Raw genomic sequence first — 25667 nt, 5'->3', positions numbered from 1 at the left:
CCTTTTGCCAACCAACATACTCAATGTTTACGGACCAATCTGTGAAGTTTATCGAACAACTATTATAATACAATTCTCTTATGTTTAAATTGCCATCAATATTATAAGATTCTTTATATGTATATGACCAAAACAACCAATTATCAGTTGATGATACTCGTTTAAAGAAATAAAGAACCTACCATAAGCAAGAAGTAATAATATGAAAATGCAACAAAAAGAAAAAACGGAGTTTGTTGGTGAGCAATGGTGATGAAGAGAAGGTGTAAACCACAATAACGATAAACCAATGTACTAGCTTTTTTAAATAAGTTGAGGGTAAATTGGTAAATGGAAAATACTTATTTTTGTGGATGATTACTCTCTCCATATCCTCTAATCTTGAAGAAAAAATTGAGAGGGAAGATTACCATCAATCTTCCTTTCTCTTCTTTCCGCTTCTTTCAAATAAATAATAAATTAATTAATTAAAAAAAACTACGCAACATGATTTTTTTCCCATTTCTTCTAAATCCCTTTTACAACCAAATGAAGAGATATAGTTCAGAAGTTGGGATCAACAAGAAGACAGTACACAATGAAGTTACACACAGGAGAAGCTTCAGTGTTTCCTCCGAAATTTAACAAAAATCTTCATATCACATCGTCCCGATCGAACAAGGTACACTGTAGATTCATTTTTGATGTTATAATCTCTCAAAGTTCTACCATCCTCGAAGTTCTTTCCAGCTACTACTACCAAGCGATATTGACACAATGGAGTCCCGTCTACGTCTCCAATCTTTTCTTTCACACCATGAATGGTATCCGAGCTCTTTACAACCAGTGTGATCATCTTCCCTGTTGGCTCAGGTGCAATATAGATTCTTTTTGGAATATAGATTCTTTTTGGAGGTTATAATCAGCCAAAGTTCTAGGACCTTCAAGGTTCTCCCCAGCAATGATCAACCATTGTTGATGCAGTGGAATCCCCTCTATATCCTGAATCTTGGCCTTCACTTCACCAATGGTATCGGAGTTTTTAACTTTTAAAGCGATGGTCTTGCCCATTGGCGTTCTGACAAATATCGTCATCCCGAGATGCAGCGTAGATTCCTTCTGAACTTTATAATGAGCAAGAGTCCAACCATATTCTAGATGTTTTCCGTCAAAGATAAGCGTCTGCTGATCGCGAGGGATGCCTTCCTTTTCCTGAATCTTGTCTTTGATGTCGTAGATGGAAGCCGAACTCTCCACCTCCAACGTAATGGTCTTGCCCGTGAGGGTTTTCACGAATATCTGCATACCGCCGCGAAGAATGAAGATGAGGAGAGAGGGTTTCTAGTGACCCAACATTTGACTCTCGGATTCTATTCGCTCCGTATCCTCTTTTGTCGCTTTCAAATTTCCATAAAAAAAAAATAGTTAATCTAAAAAAGAATCTTTATATTTTGTTTTTTGTTTTTGTTATTATTATTATTATTCATGAAACATACTTTATGTATATAATTTTTTCATTTTTTTTCAAAAAAACCCTTAACCTTCTTAATGTTTCGAAATACATCCTCGACTTTTTTAGATTTTTCTAAAAAAAACTCTAATATTTCACCAAAAAAAAATGCCATATTGAATAAAATAAAAAAATACAAGGTTTTTTCATGAAAAAAATAAAAATGATGTTCAATCCTTCCGAAGTTCATAATTATGTATGTATCATTTTTTTTTCTGAAGTGACAAAAATAATATAGTCCTAACTATCACCTATGTCTCAAGTGAGACCTGAACTTATGACCTCTCAAATGAGAGGATCTCTCATTACCGCTAGGTCAAACGCCTTTTTGTACTTATATATCATTTTTAACCTATTAAAATCATATTTATATCCAATCTTATAATTTAATGAGGTATTAATCAATTTAATACAAAAAAAATATATTTAAAAATCAAAATAAAAGGTGATTGTACTAAATTACCCTTTCCAAATTATCTTAAATACTTATAAAGCTTGCATTTTCCCTTGATTGTCATGCATTTGAAACCCCCCACAATAATTTGGTAAAACCTCATGCATTTGAAACTCCATTTTGGATTTGTTTTAAATGGTATATATAACAAAACCAGTGGAAGATATAAAAAAAAAAAAGACTATAGCGACGACATGTCGTCGGTATAGCTTTCCAACTGTAAAAACGGTTTTCACTTATCCAAACGACAAGTCGTCTCTATAGCTCTCACTTATCCAAACGAAAAGTTATCTCTATAGCCTCACATTTTTACCGACGACAAGTCGTCTCTGTAGAGTCCGAAAAAAACTTTTTCTAATTTCCTCGAAAATCAATCCTGACGACCCTTTGTAGACGACCTGTCGTCTGGACTGACCATGCTATACTGGCGACACTTGTACCGACGATATTTTCGACTTTTACCGACGGAGCTATACTGACGACTTTTTATAGACCACATATCGTCGGTATAGGTTTTAGCGACGACAAGTCGTCTGGACAGAGCTCAAAATTGTCGTCTGCATAGTGTACGATCCTTGTAGTGTATGTCAATGGTACCAATTTTTATGTATATTTTTTCAATGGAATCACACTTGGAAGCTCATTGGTTTACCTTCTTGTCACAAAGCTCATTGATTTACCTTCCGATCACAAACCCATCAGATTAAAATGGGTATTCAATGTTAAAAAAGATGATAGAATAATTGTCGAGTATAAGGCTTGTTTCATTGCAAGGGGTTTTGTGTAAAAACAAGATATTTGATATGGATATGGAAAAACAAGTGCCACAACCCGTAACCCGACCCAACAGAATTAAAAGAAGACCCGCCAGATATAAGGATTGAAGACCTGGTCACTAATGGGTCTATTATTGTTGAAGAAGAATTCTCATACATGCATCATTTTAGGAGAAATAAGTGGGACACCACTCTAGTAGTCAACTGCACGTTTACATGTTTTCCTTTTTGTTTGCTACTTTATGCATTATGTTTGTTCTGTTTGCTGTTTAAGTTGTAACTTGCATTGGAATGAGATATCAGAAAATTGCCCCAATCTTGTCTCTTGTCTCTGCAACTATTCTCTTCTCTAGAGCTTAACCCACTCAAGGAGTTGTATCAATATTACTTTAGCGGGTTAACGGAGTTAAAAGATACACAATTTAGACATAAGGATCACCTTTCTAAATGGTGAGATAATATCTCGTCCCGAAGGCTTTGTTTTCAAAGTAATCTAACATAAAGTTTACAAGCTTTCTAAAGCGCTTTGTGTGTTACGTCATTGAAGTTTTCAAGCTTTTTAAAGCTCATTATGTGTTACGTCTGAAGGCATGGAATATTTTCTTGGACAAAATTAAACATGAAGAATATTGGGCTCCAAAGTTGTTCGTATGATCAAGCCGACACTCATTCGGGTATTAAAGAACTTGCTTTATCGAATTTCATTCGGGTATCAAAGAACTTGCTTCATTTCTATCAAGATGATCTTATTGATACATGCTCTAATTGATTTGTCAATTCTCCACACATTCCTGAATGAAATGAAACTACATATTAATGTGGTTTTCCGAATATTGATCTTGTGAGGATGTTGTCGACCATAAAAGCACAAGTGGCATGGTTTTCAATCTTGGTGAAACATTTCATGTGGGAATCGTAAAAACAAAAGTTTGTAGCATAGTCAACTTACGAAGTGGAATTTATGGATGCTACAGTGGCGGCTTGCCAAAAAATTTATTTGGCGAAATGACCGAGTTTAAAGGAGAGCCAATAAAACTTTTTGTTGATAAAAAACTGGCAATCCAATTGATGAACATTTTTTTATTCCACTAGCTACACAAACACAATAATACTAAGTTTTATTTCATTCGGGAATGTGTGGAGAATGGACAAATCATTGTTGAGTTTATATCCTCGAAAGAGCAAAAGGCACACATACGTAGACATACTTACTAAGAAGTTGGCGGGAGAAAACTTTACCAACATGTGCAAAAGCTTCAAGTGATTAAGCTGGATCCGGATCCATTTAAAAGGGGAAATGTGGAATATTAACCGAGTATTCCTAAATTAAAATAGGTGGAAATTTTACATAGTCTTGGAGTATCCACAATTGGGGTTTAATAAAAGTTGAATAGATGATGACTATGATTGAATAGATGGTTAATGGAGTGTGAATGATGACATGGAGAATGGAGAAGAGTTGAATGAGAGAGTTGTATAATCATTGAATGGTTCAATGGATTTGATGTTTTCTTTTTCAATTAAATTTCAAACCAAATATAGGAATCCATTAAACTCTGTAGAGTTTAATGGAGTGTGGATTTTAAAAAGTATAGTTGAACAAAAACTGAAATATTAATGTGGCGGTGATGTGGCAATCCATTTAACTTCATAGAGTTCAATGGATTATGGATACCCTTTGTTTGAGTCAAATATGTAGTCTCCTTTGCTTGTCTCCCGGAGCAAGTCATATAGTGTTATTTAAATAAATGAAGAAACCTTGTCTTTGGTTCACATATTTCTCATTTATTTTTTTCTTTTTTCTGATCTCGACAAGCCAAGCTGATATAAATAATTTTCTCAAACTCATATATATTGTCACTCCACCGTATTCATCCAATTATTTAACAACTACATTCTCTTTTCTTATGTTCTTGGTTGATTATTTTTCATATGTTCGGCACACCATTTTCTTAAGCCTCGGACGACGATCCGTTGTTCAGTTGCTGGAACAAACGACATAACTTGAAGAAAGATTGGATGTCATAAGATCTATAAGACCAACAGAATCATAAAAAATTAAATAGTCCTAGACTTCTCTTAATATAAAAAGCCTAGACGAAGAACTTGTTAACACTCTTCTTATACTTCCTTTCTTGTGAATGAATCACCAATGGGGATGGATGTCAACACTTTCTTATGGTTCAATTCTTGTAAATGTAACTCCAATGGAAGGGCTACATGTGCTATCACAGAAGCATGAAATAAAAGGATTGTCATGGGTGTGATAGTGGGGTTGGAAGGTTTTTGAAATCTTAGACTTATTCTTTGTCGATGATCTGAATTGTTTGGGGGAATATTGGTCCCTCGAACATTCTACAAATATTGTTCAACTTCTTACATGTTTTATCTTGTATCATAGTAATCTATTTTAGGTGGAGTTAAAGTTAGGGAGGTGGATAATATGACTAATGTTCATAACGTCAAACCCACAAACCTTTCATGTCACTATGTGTCTTCCTAATTGTAGCATGACCAAGCAAGAAGGTTGATTAAAAGTTATACAACAAAATTCTAAATAAAGTTATCGAATTGGAAGGTAAGGATTTTTCGAATGGTGGAGATCTACCTTAATAAATAAGTTCATGGAAGTTGGGCTACTTACTATGTTGGAAAGGATGTTGTGTAATTTCTTGTAAAGAGGTAGTGTTAGGGAAAATGGTTGGTGTGTGTCAAATGGTATATGGTTTACCTTGTGTTCCAATGTATAATAAAGGAAAGAATAAAAAAAAAACAAAAAAAGATATGGTTCAGAAATCAGAAGGCCAAGTCACACAAAATTCTTAGTCAAACATCTATGAAGAGATAGGGTTCAGAAATTGGGATCAACAAGAAGACAGTACACAATGAAGATACATTGTCTTCATGATCGACCACTTACAATTACACACAGGAGAAGTTTCAGTGTATCCTCCGCCTCAATATGATGATCTGCCAGGGTCCGTTCATCTTCTAGCTTCCTCCCTAAATATGTAAGTCTCTGCTGATTAATTGGAATGCCCTCTTTTTCCTTTATCTTTGCCTTCACATCTTTAATGGTGTCTGATAATTCCACATCCAGCCTGATGGTCTTCCATGTCATAATCTGAACAAAAATCTTCATATCACATACTTCCAACCTCAAAACCAGATCCAATGTAGAATTTTCTTGGATGTTATAATCAGCCAAAGTTCTACCATCCTCGTCGAGCTTCTTTGCAGCAATGAACAATCGCTGGTGATGCCGTGGAATCCCCTCTTTTTCCTTAATCTGTGCCTTCAAATCATCAATGCTATCAAACAATCCCCATCTTAGCTTCATGGTTTTGCCTGTGAAAGACTTAACCAATGTCCAATTAAAACCTCCTACTAACCTCAAAATCACATGTAATGTAGACTCGTTTTGGATGTTATAATCCCTCAAAGTTTTGTCATCCTCGAGTCGCTTTCTATCAAAGATTAAGCGCTGCTGATCCTGTGACATCCCATGTATTATCTCCATAATCTTTACCTTCACACTATAAATAGTCTCTGAGCTCTCCACCGCCAGCGTGATGGTCTTCCCGTCTAGAATTTTAACAAAAATCTTCATATCACATCGTCCCGATCGAATAAGGTGCACTGTAGACCTGAACTTATGACCTCTCAAATGAGAGGATCTCTCATTACCGCTAGGTCAAACGCCTTTTTGTACTTATATATCATTTTTAACCTATTAAAATCATATTTATATCCAATCTTATAATTTAATGAGGTATTAATCAATTTAATACAAAAAAAATATATTTAAAAATCAAAATAAAAGGTGATTGTACTAAATTACCCTTTCCAAATTATCTTAAATACTTATAAAGCTTGCATTTTCCCTTGATTGTCATGCATTTGAAACCCCCCACAATAATTTGGTAAAACCTCATGCATTTAAAACTCCTAAATCTTTTCACATTCTTAATAATTAATCACACATAATCAATAGTAATTCATATGAGATAATAATTTTGCTAAAACCTCATGCATTTGTATGGTATTAGAACATGTTTGATTTTTTGGGTTTTAGACTTTAGTAAATAGGTAATTCGTTTGATACGTTGGATTTGAAACTATCTTACTTGAATTACTCAAAACAAGAGATAAATTAATAATATATGCTCATGCATGTTTTGTACAAGCCCCAATCAAAATACAATATATCATGATCATACAATTAAGTGTCTTTTATTCTATTTTTGGCTTTATAACAAAAGTTTGTTTACATGGCGAAGAAAGAAAACTTGAAGATAAATATTTAGGTTGGATATTTATATAAGATTTGTTTTAAATATATAATATAGATATAAATACACAAATGTGTATCAAATATAGTTCATCACAAATTTAATGTTATAAACTAAAATAAAACTCAAAGTGGTTTTCCAAATATAATGTTTATACTATAATATAATATATTAGAAAAGAATATCATATAGTAGACAAATCACACATGTTGTGCAGAAATTTAGTTGCATAGATGATATATTATAATTATATTTCATTTAAAATATCTTAGAGTCATTTGGTTATTACATTGTTGTATTAGACACTAAAGTCAAATATATATTGAATGACTCTTACAAAAATGATGTCTGTAATTTGAATATAACGCAATATCTTATGATGTTTATTGAATGATATTATCTTCGATTGATCACTTTTTAATTGGAATCAATTTTATTATAGTTAAAAATTTTGGCTCCGTTTTTTCTTTCCATTAGTTCTAGAATATGATTTTTTATATTAACTTAAAATATGTCACTATCTTAAAATAGATTGAGAATGAGATTTTTTATATTTACTTAAAATACGACACCATTTTCTATTCAATAGTAAAACTAGCAAAAGTCGTTAAATATGTATTTTTATGACGTTCAACATAAATAGACGATCAAAAATGGGAATCCATATCTAATCAATCATCAACTAATTACATTAAATACTAATGTATACATAAAAATTACATTTAAAATTTTAAACTAATAGTAAAAAAATTTCATTGTTTATTATGATAAAAAATCTGTAAATCAAAAATATACATGTTATTTAATCGCATACAAGTTTTATGTATGACTCATTCACAGTACATTAAACCTTATATAACCATATTAAACTACATAATTATCCCACTGCGCAACGTGTGGGCATTCGTCTAGTTAATAAATAAAACTAAATAGATTTAATTAGCATTAAACCTAATTAATATGACAAAACCTCAAACACATGAATTCTAAACTCAAAAACGTGAAATATCTAAGACTTTCATCACGTTTTCTTCTTCTTCAAGTCGTGAGAATTTCTGCCTTCATTTCTTCGAATATCATTGCTACAACCATCGTATTTCTTCACAACAAGTAAATCTTATTCTTCCTTTGATTAATTTTGGTTTTGATTAACTTTTTGCATTCGATTAATTTTTGGTTCTGCATTCAATTATGTTTGGTTTTCAATAGACAGTTTATTATCCTCATCTTTGATGGATAATGAGGTTGACGCACCAAGATGGGACATAAGTACTCATACGCCTATAATTGAGTAAGTTTTTATCAACAAAGGAATTATACTTTATGTTTCCCTTCAATTTTATTAACCGTTTTTTTTTCATTGTGGTTATCAAACAAATAATATCGGAATTCATGTTTAAATTGAAATATGAAGGCTTCTTTCGGTTAGCTAGGAACTCATGTAGGCAAATGTATTCCTTTGGATCTACAAAATGTCTCTCCATAGACACATTTTCATATGACTTAAATCATCTAGTTGAAGAGGTGAAAAAACACTATCCGTCACAAAGCGATATCTTTTTGTCAATAGTAGTTGTTGACAAATATGCAAAAGAGCAATGTTTTATTGAACTTGATAACGATAAGAGTTGTATGGTGATGCTAAACATGTATAATGTGGATAAAGAAGTAACAATTTATGTATCATCCTCGAGATTCTTTCCAACAATGAACAAACGCTGGTGAATCAGTGGAATTCCTTCAATTTCGTGAATCCTTGCATTCACATTGCCAATGGGCTCCAAGCTATCTATAGTCAGCATGATTGGAATCTTGGATGCCATGATCCCTCAAACTTGTACAATCTTCAAGGTTCTTTTCAGAAAACATCAAATGCTGGTAGTATCATGGAATCTTCTTTCTCATGAATCATTCGTTTCATATTACTAATGGTCAGACCTCTACCCTGGACACCAACAGCGTGATGGTCTTCCCTGTTGAAGTCTTAACAAAAATCTTCATACCACCTCCTCACTCTCTCGAAATCAGGTGCAATACAGATTCATTCTGGACGTTACAATCTGCCAAAGTTGTATACACCTCAGGTTGATTTTGTCCAAAGACCAGACGCTGTGGAAACCCAATTATTTCCTGAATCCTTTCCATCACATTCCCAATGGTCTCCGAGTTCTACACCACCAGCGTGTACTTATCCCCTAACAAACTTTTCACAAAAATCCGCATGTCTCCTCCCAACCTCAAACCCAGGTGCAATGTAGATTCTTTTTGTATGTTTTAATCCGCTAAAGTTCTAGTACCCTCAAGGTTCTTCTCAGCAATGGTCAAAAGTTGATGTTGCGGTAGAATCCACTCTATGTACGCCATCTTCTAGCTGCTGACGGGAGTAATTCCTTCCTTGTCATGTATCGTTGACTTGGCATTGACAATCGTGTCTGAACTATGGACCTCCAAGGAAATGGTCTTGCCGGTGAGTGTTTTGGTGAAGAGTGTGGCTTCCAGACAGCTAGGGTTTTTCCATCATGGCTTGAGGACGAAGAACGAGGAGAGAAAGCCAGAAAGGGCCTGTTGGCGGAGATACGTTTCAGTGATTCTACTCTCTCAATATCTTTCTTTGTCATTTCCGATGATTTTCTAAAAGGAAGAAATTGCATCAAAATGAAAATGTATTGCATAAAAAAGTTATTGAATATTTTAATAATACAATAATAATTTTATGTGAATATTTTCATTTATCTAAAAATATTTTACAAAAAAGTAAAAAGCTAGTGCATCATCGGTTCATATTATTTGTTATTATTATTTTGTTTAATAAAATTTTTTTTTATAGAAAATTACAAAAATGGTCCATTTGTTATGTATCTTTTTTAACCAAGTCTATTTTTTTTTTTTTTTAAATTTGCATATGTACCACCCTACGGTTTATTTTTGTCACGTAATTAGTCCCCATGTCGAATGCCATCTTGTCCTGTTAAATCGAATCATATGTAACGCACATGAGGGCAAAATCGTTATTTTGAGTTTGTTATTGTCACTAGTCATATATACGATCATGATAATTATTTTCATTAATCGTCCTCCAAATTAACTCTCGTTTCTTATTCCAAGAGTAGGAGTGATTGCGGTTCGGTTTGAAACCGTGATACTGATCGCGGTTTTGCGGTTTATATTTTTCTTAACGGTTTGGCTTGCGGTTTTGATCTTTTCAAACTGTAGTTAACGATTTGGCTTATGGTTTTTAAGATTTCAAACTGTTTAAAAACCGGAAGGTATATATATATATATATATATATATATATATATATATATATATATATATATATATATATATATGTGTGTGTGTGTGTGTAATTGTATTTTGTTGTATTATATATTAATTTTTATATATATGACAACCACAAAGTTATATGTGAGATTTGGTGTTTGAATTAGAAAATGTCATGGTAACTAAAGTAGACTTTGGCTTATGAATTGTGCATGCTAAAAATGTAAGGGTTTGAATGTAGGAGTATGGTAACTAAAGTAGACTTTGGCTTATGAATTGTGTATGCTAAAAATGTAAGGGTTTGAATGTAGGAGTGATTGAAACTGTTACACTTGGCTTTACTACTGTTTTGAAATTGTACAAGTGAATGTTCATCCTATTTAATATTTATTGAAATGGAGTGAAAAGTTACGTTGTAAACTCATCTTTAATTATGAAAGTCTTTCTCTTTACAATTCATTTCATGAATTTTACATTAGTCCACATTTGCATTTTGTTATAGCGTATGGTTCATGGTTTAATTAATTTTTTTTGTATGGTCTGTCCTTTATACATATAAGATGCTTATTTTACATTTTTTAATACTTCGTGCCATGTATTCCGAGCTTTCGACTACAGCTCTGCTTGCACCGACAATATCGACTGACAGGTACTTTTCTTCTTATGGTTTTATATTGAATTTTTGGTGTGATTTTTAATATTGACTTTTTTGGACAGCAAAGGCTTATGAATTGGATGATATTTTGGATGTGGATAGCATTTTGGAAGTGAGCTTGCTGATAATAGAAAGAATACTTTCTGTTTTTATTTACTGTTTTGTGTGTATTAGTCTAATATTTGATATAATGGAGCAATATTTGCTGCTTTTTATTTACTGTTTTGACCGTTTTTTTTTGCTGTTTTTATAGCTTTAATATTACAGTTTTTTTTCTAACAATATTTGACAGAATTTTTGTTGTTTTGACAACTCCAATATTGCAGTTTTTTAACAATATTTGGCAGAATTTTTGCTGTTTTGACAGCTTCAATATTGCAATTTTTAACGATATTTTGCAGAGTTTTATTTGTTTTAACATATTGTAGTTTTTTTAACAATCTAATGAACTCGACTAAAATGGGCTTAAAAAGCCCAAACCGTGAAACCAAACTGGAGTCAAAGCGTTAGTAACGGTTTGGTTTTGTTCGGTTTTAATTTTTGAATGGTTTGATTTTGGTTTTCTCTTGACAAAAACCGTAACTAACGGTTTGGTTTCGGTTTAACCTAAAAACCGAATAAATCGGACTGTGAACACCCCTATCCAAGAGTACAACATATGCCTATAAAATTATTTTATTCCTCCCAAATCTTCTTAGATTGAAAACCCTAGTAACGAAGGTTGTGAGGAAGTTCATCATGGTAGTAACAATGTGGAGTGTGAATTCTAGTGATGATGATGAAGACATGAATGCGATTTACGGTATGTGATTATTCCAAAGTTCACTGTATATGGTTTTTGTGTTATATTAACCAATTCTTCATATTTTTTTTAATAGATGGGAATCATCCTACGTTTTCATAACATATAAATCACGTAGGTGAATAGCATGCTACATCGGAATACAATATTACTACAAGGATTAAGCCCTATGGAGACGACATGCTATACCGACGACATGTGTCGTATGCAAAACACAAGCTATACGAACGACATGCCGTCCGTATTGACTGCGCGGGAAGGGGTAAAAAATTGGTGGAATGTCCAATATCTATTCAGACGACATGTCGTCTCTATAATGTATTAAAAAATATTTTCAATTTATTTATATTCCCTTTTGCTAGAAAATAAAGACGTCTTCGTTTTGGTCCACCTATACCGACGACATGTCGAGTGGTAAAAAAATTATTTTGAATTATTTTTAATTCGTGTCGTAGAAAAGTAAAACGATGTCATTTTCGTCCCCCTATAGAGACGACTTTTCGTCTGCAAAAAGTGGGACCGATCTGCGTGAAAAGTATTTTTTTTAATGAGGTAAGAAGTTGGACGATGTTGTTTTCCTTTACCTATACAGACGGCATGTCGTCGGTATAGGGTTTCCTTGTAACAAAACCCGTATCAATGTTCAGTTTGCAGTCACCAGTCACGCTTGCACCTCGTTTTTCCTCTCAAGCTCCAGCGATGCAGGGCGACTTCCGGCCACACAGCTACATCGGTTACATAAAGGTAAGTTTCTTGGTCCTAGATTTGTTCTTAATTTGTTGTAGCTTGAGTTTTATTCCGATTTTTGGGGTTTATTTCCGGTTGTTATAGCCCTCAATCAAAGCCCTCATCACCGCCGACCGCGGAAACGAGCTGCACCACCGCCAGAGAAAACAAATTCGGGTTATCGTGCTATCTTGACCTCTGATTTTGAGGTAATTTTTTGGGTTTTTTTCCCTGTGTAACGTGACGAAATGGAGATGATGAAATGTATGATTTTTTTTTTCTTTCAATACACCATGATATATATATAATTTTGCTCATATTTTGTTTGGTTGATTGATTATATATATGCATTTTGAGGTATGCAAATGTGTTTTGACATGAAAATGAAAATGAAGTTAGACATAATTTGTTTATGTTATTGTGGTGTATTGGCATGAAAATGAAATTAAGAATGACGTTTGATTTTTTATTTACATGTGTACATTTGTATGAAATTGAAATTTGATGTCTAAAATGTAAGGTGCTATTAGATATGATTGTATGAAATTGGATGAAAATTGATATTGTATGTTTGATTTTGATTTTGTATGATGTTTGATTTTGTATTTGGATGTATACATTTGTATTGTATGTCTAAAATGAAATGAAAATTAGAATTGAATGTATTGTATATATGCATGATTATATGATACTTTTGTTAATTGATAATTTATAGTTTTTGTATTTAGAGGCTTTTGTTTGTATTGTAAAGTGCTTAATATGGTTTCAAGTGCTTAATTTTGTTAGTGACTTAATGTTGGTCATTACGACTTTAGCTTAATTAGGTTATTAATAGCAACGTACTTTTAGTAATTTTAAATTATTATAGAGTAAACTTGAATTAATTAAAAATAATCAATAAAAATAAAATATTAAATTAATTATAAAATCAAATTAAACTAGCTTTAAAATCAAATTAATATTAATTTTAAAACAAAATCAAATTAATTATAAAATCAAATTAAATTAGTTTTAAAATCAAATTAATATTAATATTAAAATAAAATCAAATTAATTATAAAATCCAATTAAACGATATATTTTTTAAACCAAAATATTATGTAATATAATATTAAAAGTAGGATGCTATAATAGAAAATAAACAAAAGTATGATGTTATAATTAACAAAAATATGATACTTTTGTTAATTGATAAGTTATAGTTTTTGTATTAAGATGTTATTGTTTGCATTGTAAAGTGTTTAATATGGATTCAAAGTGCTTAATTTTGTTAGTGACTTAATGTTGGTCCTTATGACTTTAGCTTAATTAGGTTATTAATAGCAACGTACTTTTAGTAATTTTAAATTAATTATAGAGTAAAGTTGAATTAATTTAAAAAATCATTAAAAATAAAATATTAAATTAATTGTAAAATCAAATTAAATTAGTTTTAAAATCAAATTAATATTAATTTTAAAACAAAATCCAATTAATTATAAAATCAAATTAAATTAGTTTTAAAATCAAATTAATATTAATATTAAAATAAAATAAAATTAATTATAAAATCCATTTAATATGATTTTCTTATTAAAACATGTTGAATCGTTGATTTTTAGTTTAAGTTTCTTCTTCATAATCATTATGAATACTCTATCCAATCCGTTTGATTTTTACTTCTCTAGTATATATTTTTCATATACTTGTGAATACTCTATCCGTTCTCGGGTATATATTTATTTATCTAGCCCAAATACAATCTAACTTTCAATAACTATATATAATATAATTTTTAATAGTGAAACAGCGACGACGATTGATAAGAGTTGGATTAGAGAGAACTGAATGTGTTCAAAATACTTGGAAGGTCTTAAAAACTTTATGAAGATTGCTGAGAAACATGTCAGCTCTAAAGGCAAAGTACGTTGACCGTGTAAAACTTGTGTGAATTCGTATCGACATGTTTTGCCTACGGTTTATGCCCACTTACATGACATTGGGTTTCTAGAAACATATACTATGTGGATTTATCACGGGGAGAAACATGTCGGTTCTTCGGATTTAAGCTATAATTCGACTCCAAGAACAAACACACCCACAAGTAATGAGATGTTTGATGTAATTGATGATGTTATGGCAGAACAAAATACAAATGAAGAAAATATAGACGAGGAGGGGCGAGGTATAGACCCAGAATTTGATGATTTGTTTGAGGAGCTCAATATCAAGTTATACCGTGAATGTAGAGATATGTTTGCCTTAAACTTTTTGGCAAAGTTGTTGCATATTAAAGTGATCAATATATGCACAAATAGTTCGTTTGATCAACTTATGGAGTTATTAAGAGCTGCTTTCCCGAAGAGCAAGATTCCAGATTCACACTATGAAGCTAAAAAGAAGTTGAGAAAGATAGGTTACGATATCAATTGATCCACGCTTGCAAAAATGATTGTGCTTTGTTTTGGAAGGAGAACGGTTCCATGCAGAATTGCCCGATTTGTAAGGAGAGTAGATGGGTGGACACAACGACAAAGGGGAAGAAAGTACCACAAAAAGTGTTGCGATACTTTCCTTTGACTCCAAGACTTCGACGAATGTATAACTCCACATCCACAGCTAAAGATATGAGTTGGCATAATACTGGACGCTCAATAAATGGTATGATGTATCATCCGGTTGATGGGAAGTCATGGAAAGATTTTGATCAGAGATATCCAAAGTTTGCTAAAGAACCTAGAAATGTTCGTATAGGTTTGGCTGCTGATGGCTTCAATCCATTCTGCAACTTTAATAGTACATATAGTATTTGGCCGGTTATATTAACTACCTACAATACACCACTATGGCTTCAATCCGTTAGATGCAACTTCTTACACTGGCTGCATAGTAAATGGTGTTCGATTTGTTGTACTTAGCCGTGATCTCCAAAGTACTACTCAAAATAGTGGCATTCTTACATTAGGAGTAGACGGTACACCATTCTACGATCAATTAGAGGACATCATAGAGTTGCAATATTTACATGGTTATTCAGTTGTACTCTTTCGTGGTAAATGGTTCAATGCATCATTAGATAATGGACGTTTAATTAGTAAAAAGAATATGGTTATTATCGATACCAGTCATGAATGGTATGTCGGTAAAACATGGTATGACGATCAACAATACATCTTAGCCACTCAAGCTAAACAAGTGTTTTATCTCCAAGATCCTACTCGAAACAATAATTGGAGAGTTGTGGAAGATGTTCATCATCGAAAACTTTGGGATCATCCAAGTATCGGTGTTAATGAGATAGATGTGGTTAATGACACTCGATCAAATGATTTTCCCTTGGCTGTTGATTTAGGTGATTATGATGATGATACATACTCCGTTGATGGATAATCAAGTGTGGCTCCTACTATAAACAATGATGGTGGTGATACGTACTCTTCAGATAATGATGACGATTTTATAAGCGATGATCATGAATTTATTAATGATGATGTTGTACATGTATATTGTTCTAGTGATGATTCTGATTGATGGTGTGTTATGGTTATACATTTTGATTGCTTAAAGTATGTTTAGTATATTTTCTAATATTTGTTAAACAGATGACTACACATGTTGCGAGGGGGCATGTAGGAGACGGCGGGGAACGACCTCCACATGAGCGTGCAGGAAAGATACCGGTAGGTTGTCAATCTTGTAAGTTACATGAAATTCTTAAATATATTGGGTATATTTTTTTTAAAGTTTTAAATTTCTAAATTTTTTGTTCTATGTGTCAACGTAGCAAACTCGACGCGTTGGCGTGGAAAAGGAAGATGCTTAAATATGCGAAAAAAGTTCAATCACAATGGTCAACCTTTACGTGTGGAAATTGATAGCGTCGGGGGGACTTATAAATTCATAAATACAAATGGCAAAATGTTGACTACGTTTATCTCAAACTTTGTGATAAATCATGTACCACTCCATTATAGGACTTGGAGACGTGTTCCTTTCCATTACTATGAAAATAAGTATCCTGAGATTGAAGTAAGTACAAAATACATTTTATATGTGAAAAATTTTATACTTTTTAAATGTTTTTTTACTAATTAAATTTGTTTTTTTTATTGCAGACATATTTTAATCTTGATATGTATCGGGGTACAGATATGTGGGAAGCCATTCGAGTGACTGTACAGAGCGACTCCCAAAGAGCTTATAAACAACACAAACATGACGTAAAATATTATTTTGATAGTGTTGGTGGATATGATGATGTGGAAGGTGCAAGACAAACTCCACCGGATGATATGTTTTTGGCTTATTATAGAGAGAAAAAGGAGAATATCGACGGTTGGAGACAGATGCGATTTAAAGAAAGTCGGGGTTGGTGTACACCACAAGCAGAAGTAGTTTGGGTAAGTAATAAACAAAGTTAATAAGTCGTTTGATAAATATGTTTTTATTATTTTAGTTAGTTTAAGGTATAATATTATTATTTTAGTGTATAAATTTAGTTATTTTTTTTAATTAATGTACTTTTATTGATTTCTTTATTTTAGGAAAACATTCAACGAGAGAAGATGGTGATGCAATCACAACTCGGGAAGAACGAAAAGTTAAATGAAGAACAATGCCTCGCTCGTGACCTCAGTGAGAGACGTGGGCATATTCGCGGAATTGGAAGGAAACCAGGCATCAACAATAATTTATTTCCAAATAAACATACCAAACGTTCCAAAGCTTCCACATCCCAATCTTCAGATAATCCCCTAGTTGATGTATTATCCCAACAAATTCAATTCATGCAACAACAAATGCTACAAATGAACCAAATGTTTAATAACACTTTCGCGTCTTTCATTCCAAACTTCCGACCACAACCAATGCCACAATTCTAGTTTAATCCCAATATGGTTCCACAAAATAACCCCGAAACATCAAATGAACTCGCATGATGATGATGATGACGATGATGATGATGTTGATGATGGTGGTTATGAGGAGGAGGAGGAGGAGAACTAGAATGGTAATGACAACAATGTTTGTTAAAAACTTGCTTTTCTTGTTATTTTGTTTGATGATGTTGATGATGGTGGTGATGATGATGAGAAGGAGGAGAACTAGAATGGTAATGACAACAATGTTTGTTAAAAACTTGCTTTTTTGTTATTTTGTTATATAGTAGAATTTGAATGGTATGTTATGTTTATTAAGTGTTTTTGGATTTTAATGGTATGTTATCTTATGTTTATATTATTCTGCAAATATCCATTTTGGATTTGTTTTAAATGGTATATATAACAAAACCAGTGGAAGATATAAAAAAAAAAAGACTATAGCGACGACATGTCGTCGGTATAGCTTTCCAACTGTAAAAATGGTTTTCACTTATCCAAACGACAAGTCGTCTCTATAGCTCTCACTTATCCAAACGAAAAGTTATCTCTATAGCCTCACATTTTTACCGACGACAAGTCGTCTCTGTAGAGTCCGAAAAAAACTTTTTCTAATTTCCTCGAAAATCAATCCTGACGACCCTTTGTAGACGACATGTCGTCTGGACTGACCATGCTATACTGGCGACACTTGTACCGACGATATTTTCGACTTTTACCGACGGAGCTATACTGACGACTTTTTATAGACCACATATCGTCGGTATAAGTTTTAGCGACGACAAGTCGTCTGGACAGAGCTCAAAATTGTCGTCTGCATAGTATACGATCCTTGTAGTGTATGTCAATGGTACCAATTTTTATGTATATTTTTTCAATGGAATCACACTTGGAAGCTCATTGGTTTACCTTCTTGTCACAAAGCTCATTGATTTACCTTCCGATCACAAACCCATCAGATTAAAATGGGTATTCAATGTTAAAAAAGATGATAGAATAATTGTCGAGTATAAGGCTTGTTTCATTGCAAGGGGTTTTGTGTAAAAACAAGATATTTGATATGGATATGGAAAAACAAGTGCCACAACCCGTAACCCGACCCAACAGAATTAAAAGAAGACCCGCCAGATATAAGGATTGAAGACCTGGTCACTAATGGGTCTATTATTGTTGAAGAAGAATTCTCATACATGCATCATTTTAGGAGAAATAAGTGGGACACCACTCTAGTAGTCAACTGCACGTTTACATGTTTTCCTTTTTGTTTGCTACTTTATGCATTATGTTTGTTCTGTTTGCTGTTTAAGTTGTAACTTGCATTGGAATGAGATATCAGAAAATTGCCCCAATCTTGTCTCTTGTCTCTGCAACTATTCTCTTCTCTAGAGCTTAACCCACTCAAGGAGTTGTATCAATATTACTTTAGCGGGTTAACGGAGTTAAAAGATACACAATTTAGACATAAGGATCACCTTTCTAAATGGTGAGATAATATCTCGTCCCGAAGGCTTTGTTTTCAAAGTAATCTAACATAAAGTTTACAAGCTTTCTAAAGCGCTTTGTGTGTTACGTCATTAAAGTTTTCAAGCTTTTTAAAGCTCATTATGTGTTACGTCTGAAGGCATGGAATATTTTCTTGGACAAAATTAAACATGAAGAATATTGGGCTCCAAAGTTGTTCGTATGATCAAGCCGACACTCATTCGGGTATTAAAGAACTTGCTTTATCGAATTTCATTCGGGTATCAAAGAACTTGCTTCATTTCTATCAAGATGATCTTATTGATACATGCTCTAATTGATTTGTCCATTCTCCACACATTCCTGAATGAAATGAAACTACATATTAATGTGGTTTTCCGAATATTGATCTTGTGAGGATGTTGTCGACCATAAAAGCACAAGTGGCATGGTTTTCAATCTTGGTGAAACATTTCATGTGGGAATCGTAAAAACAAAAGTTTGTAGCATAGTCAACTTACGAAGTGGAATTCATGGATGCTACAGTGGCGGCTTGACAAAAAATTTATTTGGCGAAATGACCGAGTTTAAAGGAGAGCCAATAAAACTTTTTGTTGATAAAAAACTGGCAATCCAATTGATGAACATTTTTTTATTCCACTAGCTACACAAACACAATAATACTAAGTTTTATTTCATTCGGGAATGTGTGGAGAATGGACAAATCATTGTTGAGTTTATATCCTCGAAAGAGCAAAAGGCACACATACGTAGACATACTTACTAAGAAGTTGGCGGGAGAAAACTTTACCAACATGTGCAAAAGCTTCAAGTGATTAAGCTGGATCCGGATCCATTTAAAAGGGGAAATGTGGAATATTAACCGAGTATTCCTAAATTAAAATAGGTGGAAATTTTACATAGTCTTGGAGTATCCACAATTGGGGTTTAATAAAAGTTGAATAGATGATGACTATGATTGAATAGATGGTTAATGGAGTGTGAATGATGACATGGAGAATGGAGAAGAGTTAAATGAGAGAGTTGTATAATCATTGAATGGTTCAATGGATTTGATGTTTTCTTTTTCAATTAAATTTCAAACCAAATATAGGAATCCATTAAACTCTGTAGAGTTTAATGGAGTGTGGATGTTAAAAAGTATAGTTGAACAAAAACTGAAATATTAATGTGGCGGTGATGTGGCAATCCATTGAACTTCATAGAGTTCAATGGATTATGGATACCCTTTGTTTGAGTCAAATATGTAGTCTCCTTTGCTTGTCTCCCGGAGCAAGTCATATAGTGTTATTTAAATAAATGAAGAAACCTTGTCTTTGGTTCACATATTTCTCATTTATTTTTTTCTTTTTTCTGATCTCGACAAGCCAAGCTGATATAAATAATTTTCTTAAACTCATATATATTGTCACTCCACCGTATTCATCCAATTATTTAACAACTACATTCTCTTTTCTTATGTTCTTGGTTGATTATTTTTCATATGTTCGGCACACCATTTTCTTAAGCCTCGGACGACGATCCTTTGTTCAGTTGTTGGAACAAACGACATAACTTGAAGAAAGATTGGATGTCATAAGATCTATAAGACCAACAGAATCATAAAAAATTAAATAGTCCTAGACTTCTCTTAATATAAAAAGCCTAGACGAAGAACTTGTTAACACTCTTCTTATACTTCCTTTCTTGTGAATGAATCACCAATGGGGATGGATGTCAACACTTTCTTATGGTTCAATTCTTGTAAATGTAACTCCAATGGAAGGGCTACATGTGCTATCACAGAAGCATGAAATAAAAGGATTGTCATGGGTGTGATAGTGGGGTTGGAAGGTTTTTGAAATCTTAGACTTATTCTTTGTCGATGATCTGAATTGTTTGGGGGAATATTGGTCCCTCGAACATTCTACAAATATTGTTCAACTTCTTACATGTTTTATCTTGTATCATAGTAATCTATTTTAGGTGGAGTTAAAGTTAGGGAGGTGGATAATATGACTAATGTTCATAACGTCAAACCCACAAACCTTTCATGTCACTATGTGTCTTCCTAATTGTAGCATGACCAAGCAAGAAGGTTGATAAAAAGTTATACAACAAAATTCTAAATAAAGTTATCGAATTGGAAGGTAAGGATTTTTCGAATGGTGGAGATCTACCTTAATAAATAAGTTCATGGAAGTTGGGCTACTTACTATGTTGGAAAGGATGTTGTGTAATTTCTTGTAAAGAGGTAGTGTTAGGGAAAATGGTTGGTGTGTGTCAAATGGTATATGGTTTACCTTGTGTTCCAATGTATAATAAAGGAAAGAATAAAAAAAAAAAAAGAACAAAAAAAGATATGGTTCAGAAATCAGAAGGCCAAGTCACACAAAATTCTTAGCCAAACATCTATGAAGAGATAGGGTTCAGAAATTGGGATCAACAAGAAGACAGTACACAATGAAGATACATTGTCTTCATGATCGACCACTTACAATTACACACAGGAGCAGTTTCAGTGTATCCTCCGCCTCAATATGATGATCTGCCAGGGTCCGTTCATCTTCTAGCTTCCTCCCTAAATATGTAAGTCTCTGCTGATTAATTGGAATGCCCTCTTTTTCCTTTATCTTTGCCTTCACATCTTTAATGGTGTCTGATAATTCCACATCCAGCCTGATGGTCTTCCATGTCATAATCTGAACAAAAATCTTCATATCACATACTTCCAACCTCAAAACCAGATCCAATGTAGAATTTTCTTGGATGTTATAATCAGCCAAAGTTCTACCATCCTCGTCGAGCTTCTTTGCAGCAATGAACAATCGTTGGTGATGCCGTGGAATCCCCTCTTTTTCCTGAATATGTGCCTTCAAATCATCAATGCTATCGAACAATCCCCATCTTAGCTTCATGGTTTTGCCTATGAAAGACTTAACCAATGTCCAATTAAAACCTCCTACTAACCTCAAAATCACATGTAATGTAGACTCGTTTTGGATGTTATAATCCCTCAAAGTTTTGTCATCCTCGAGTCGCTTTCTATCAAAGATTAAGCGCTGCTGATCCTGTGACATCCCATGTATTATCTCCATAATCTTTACCTTCACACTATAAATAGTCTCTGAGCTCTCCACCGCCAGCGTGATGGTCTTCCCGTCTAGAATTTTAACAAAAATCTTCATATCACATCGTACCGATCGAACAAGGTGCACTGTAGATTCCTTTTTGATGTCATAATCTCTCAAAGTTCTACCATCCTCCTCGAAGTTCTTTCCAGGAACTATTAAACGATATTGAGACAATGGAGTCCCATCTATGTCTCCAATCTTTTCTTTCACATCACGAATGGTATCTGAGCTCCTTACAACCACAGTGATCGTCTTCCCTGTCAAAGTCTTCACAAAAATCCGCATATCATCTCCAAACTGTAGACTCAGGTGCAATATAGATTCTTTTTGGAGGTTATAATCAGCCAACGTTCTAGGACCCTCGAGGTTCTCCCCAGCAATGATCAACCGTTGTTGATGCAGTGGAATCCCTTCTATATCCTGAATCTTGGCCTTCACTTCACCAATGGTATCGCAGCTTTTAACATTTAAAGTGATGGACTTGCCCATTGGGGTACTGACAAAGATCTGCATTCCGAGATGCAGCATAGATTCCTCGTGAACATTATAATCAACAAGAGTTTTACCGTTATATACTAGATGTTTGCCGGCAAAGATAAGTGTCTGCTGATTGGGAGGGATCCCTTCGTTTTCCTGAATCATGGTTTTGACGTTGTAGATTCTATCCGAACTCTCAACCTCCAACTTAATGGTCTTGCCGGTGAGGGTTTTCACGAAGATCTTCATACCGCTACGAGGAATGAAGTTGAGAAGAGAGGGTTGTGACTTGTGAGTGATGAATTTAAGTGGAGATACGTGGGATGATTTTTTAATTTGGATTCGGATTTTGTTTGATCGCTCGATATCCTTCTTTGTCGCTATTTATACTAATCAAAAACATAGATAAACATATGTTATATATAGTTTAGTCCATAACGATTCTTTTAATATTTTCATCATTATATCATTATTATATAACATAATAAGTACTATAATATCTAACTAATTATTATTTTATATTTTTAAAATATTGTATATTACAAACGTTTGTTACAATGAAAGGGATTATATTTTACTAGTTTATAACCCGTGAAATCCACCTATAACAATGAATCGATAGGTTAAGTTTAAAATAATGTCACTTTTTAATATTTCAAGTGTATTAATGCAGAGGTGTTAATATTTCAAGTGTATTAAAACCGACCAATTGAATGTAGATATACCTAAAAGTTCTAATGTTTGTTTGAGCTTACAATTTATATTATATTATGTTATTACAATTTATATTATATTATGTTATAATGCTATCAAATTGTAATATGACATCATTTTTAGACTTATGTATATTTTATTAAGAAATTTTTTTTTGTGAGCTTTATGTGTATATTGTTTTTATTAAAGCAATAACATTATTAATTACTATTGTTAGGAAACAAAAGTATATATATAACCAATACCGTAAGTGATATTTATCATCCACAAAAAATCGATTTAAAATAGTTGACTAAAAGATTACAAGTTTGATTTGGATGTTATTGCTGCCCAACGGGTCATGCATTCTAATGTCATATCTTCTAGATGCACAAATGTAGTTTTCAAAAGAATTGGTTTTGCTATTCAAAAAGGACTAGCGGCACAGCTTGTTGCCCATTTGCCTTCAATCGATATGTATTGAACTATAAAATCTTAGATTGGTAAAAATTACTGAGTTTTGATGGACCTTTGGGAATAATAGAATCATATAAAATGTTCAGGTGCTTCCATGCTCCAAATGATAAGCTGCTACCAAATGAGTAAAACTACATAGTTTAAATAGCAAAAATAGTAAAATCGAGCAGGGAGTTTAGAATTTAAAATTTTAAATGGTCAACAACATAATTCCAAAAAACTTATTCAGATAGTTAAAACTGAGATTATTAATAAGAAAAAGAGTAACTATGAATGAACAAATATCACAACTTATCAACCTTTCTCTCATGAAACGAAAAAAAAAAATGCAAAAAAGATAAACAAACAAGAAAACAAAATCGACTTGTAATGAAAATCAAATATAGAAGCAGAAACATATTTGACTTTGTTCGCAGAAGAACACTTCATAAAAACAACTAAATGGCCAACATATGGACTTTGGAAAATTAATCAAACATAAAAACCGAAGAACACATACCTACATAAATAAGCATGTCAAGATTTCTAGTCAATGAGTGTTGATCTTCTTCATAAAAACAAATAAACTTCAACTTTGGAACCTGTTATCGAGTTATCTAACCAGAGTTAGCCAAAAGAGGTAGATTTCACATAAAACACTAAAGAATTAATGTCAAGGTCCAACCTGCCACCATATGGACTTACAGCTTCTTAAAAAGATCTAAAATTTAACCTTTTTGTAATGGAACTAAGAACAACTGGCGTTAACATAACCACGTTTGATAACCAAGAAGTTAACCTGCACAAAGAAATACATCACATCTTCCAACTATTGCAACATTTGAAACTAAAATTAGGGATCATGGAAAAAGGAAGAGTGAAAAATATCATTTAATCAAGCGATTTAAGATATGTCCACTTTATACTTATCAACAATTTCCCAGTAGCATTTAATATATGGATAGATTAGAACCATCAAGTAGTAGTATTTGAAGTGTTACTTAAGAAATATGGGAAACTAAACTTCTGTCATTTTTCTATCAAGTTTTATAGCCTTATTTTGAATATGCAATCACACGTTATTGTGATAGAGCTCCAGTCAAATCCATGGCCACAATTTACTTTCCTTCTAATGTCTGTCTGTCATACATCATACAACCAATGAACAATATAAGGCCTCCAAATAATTATATGTGTTCATTTTTAGTTTCCAAAAAGGAGTACATTGCGGAGACATATGATATACCTTGGTAAAAAAATAGAAGCATGTCTATGAAGTAATGAAGACAAAGAAAATGTGCCTCTTTAACCATTATCATCAGCCTTGAGGTCTGAAAGAACAATCATAGATTGATTCTTTAGAGTAACATTTCCTCAAACACCTGGTGGACAGACTATGCAAGGCAGATTTTGCAGGGTTCAATCTCTATCATGACCTCCATGATAGCCGATTGAGACGAAATGAGAGATAGATAGGAGTGTTGGAATAGTGTCTAAGGCTGCAACTATATTAGGCAAGTATTTGACCCGGTTGTGCATGGTCCTTTTGGGTTGCCTTCACCATAGCAACTTGATAGGATGATTTATTACGAGAGTGTAAGTATTATTAATATATTATGAGAATAATATAATGAATAATATATTTGATTAATATAAGTCATAGAATTAATTAGAATTAATTTGGTGACTTAAAGAGATTAATTAAATAAAGGGGTATAAACTGTCAATTGTTTGATAGTTAAGCTTTAGACTGTAAATCCTTATGGATATGCTAGGGACGAATTCTAGAAGCTAAAGGATAGCTTAATTCGTCCAAGGCTTATCTATGGAAAGGATTTGGATAGCCTTAAGAGAAGATTATCCAATTAGGGTTTAGGTTGTAACCCTTAAGGAGTCTACAAGTATAAATAGACCCCATGGCATAGGGAATTCGACACCTCTCCTAAAGTAAGAGAACCCTGGCCGATTTCCTCCCCTCTCCTCTCTCCTAAATCATCTTCCTTGCTATTGGTGTTTGTAAGCCATTAGAGGAGTGACATTTGTGACTCTAGAAGCTCCAAGACCTCAAGATCAACAAGGAACTCAAAGGTATGATTCTAGATCTGTTTCAATGTTGTTATTTAACCTAATT

At 33.0% G+C, this 25667-nt stretch overlaps 1 pseudogene; it reads right to left on the bottom strand.

The window, feature by feature from the left end:
- Nucleotides 1–563: 563 nt before the first annotated feature.
- LOC111919431 (uncharacterized) overlaps nucleotides 564–25667 on the bottom strand; it is a 100319-nt pseudogene continuing 75215 nt past the window's right edge.

Source organism: Lactuca sativa, chromosome 5 (assembly GCF_002870075.4).
Source record: "Lactuca sativa cultivar Salinas chromosome 5, Lsat_Salinas_v11, whole genome shotgun sequence".
Taxonomy (NCBI): Eukaryota; Viridiplantae; Streptophyta; class Magnoliopsida; order Asterales; family Asteraceae; genus Lactuca; species Lactuca sativa.
This window is presented reverse-complemented; position numbering and strand designations above follow the sequence as displayed.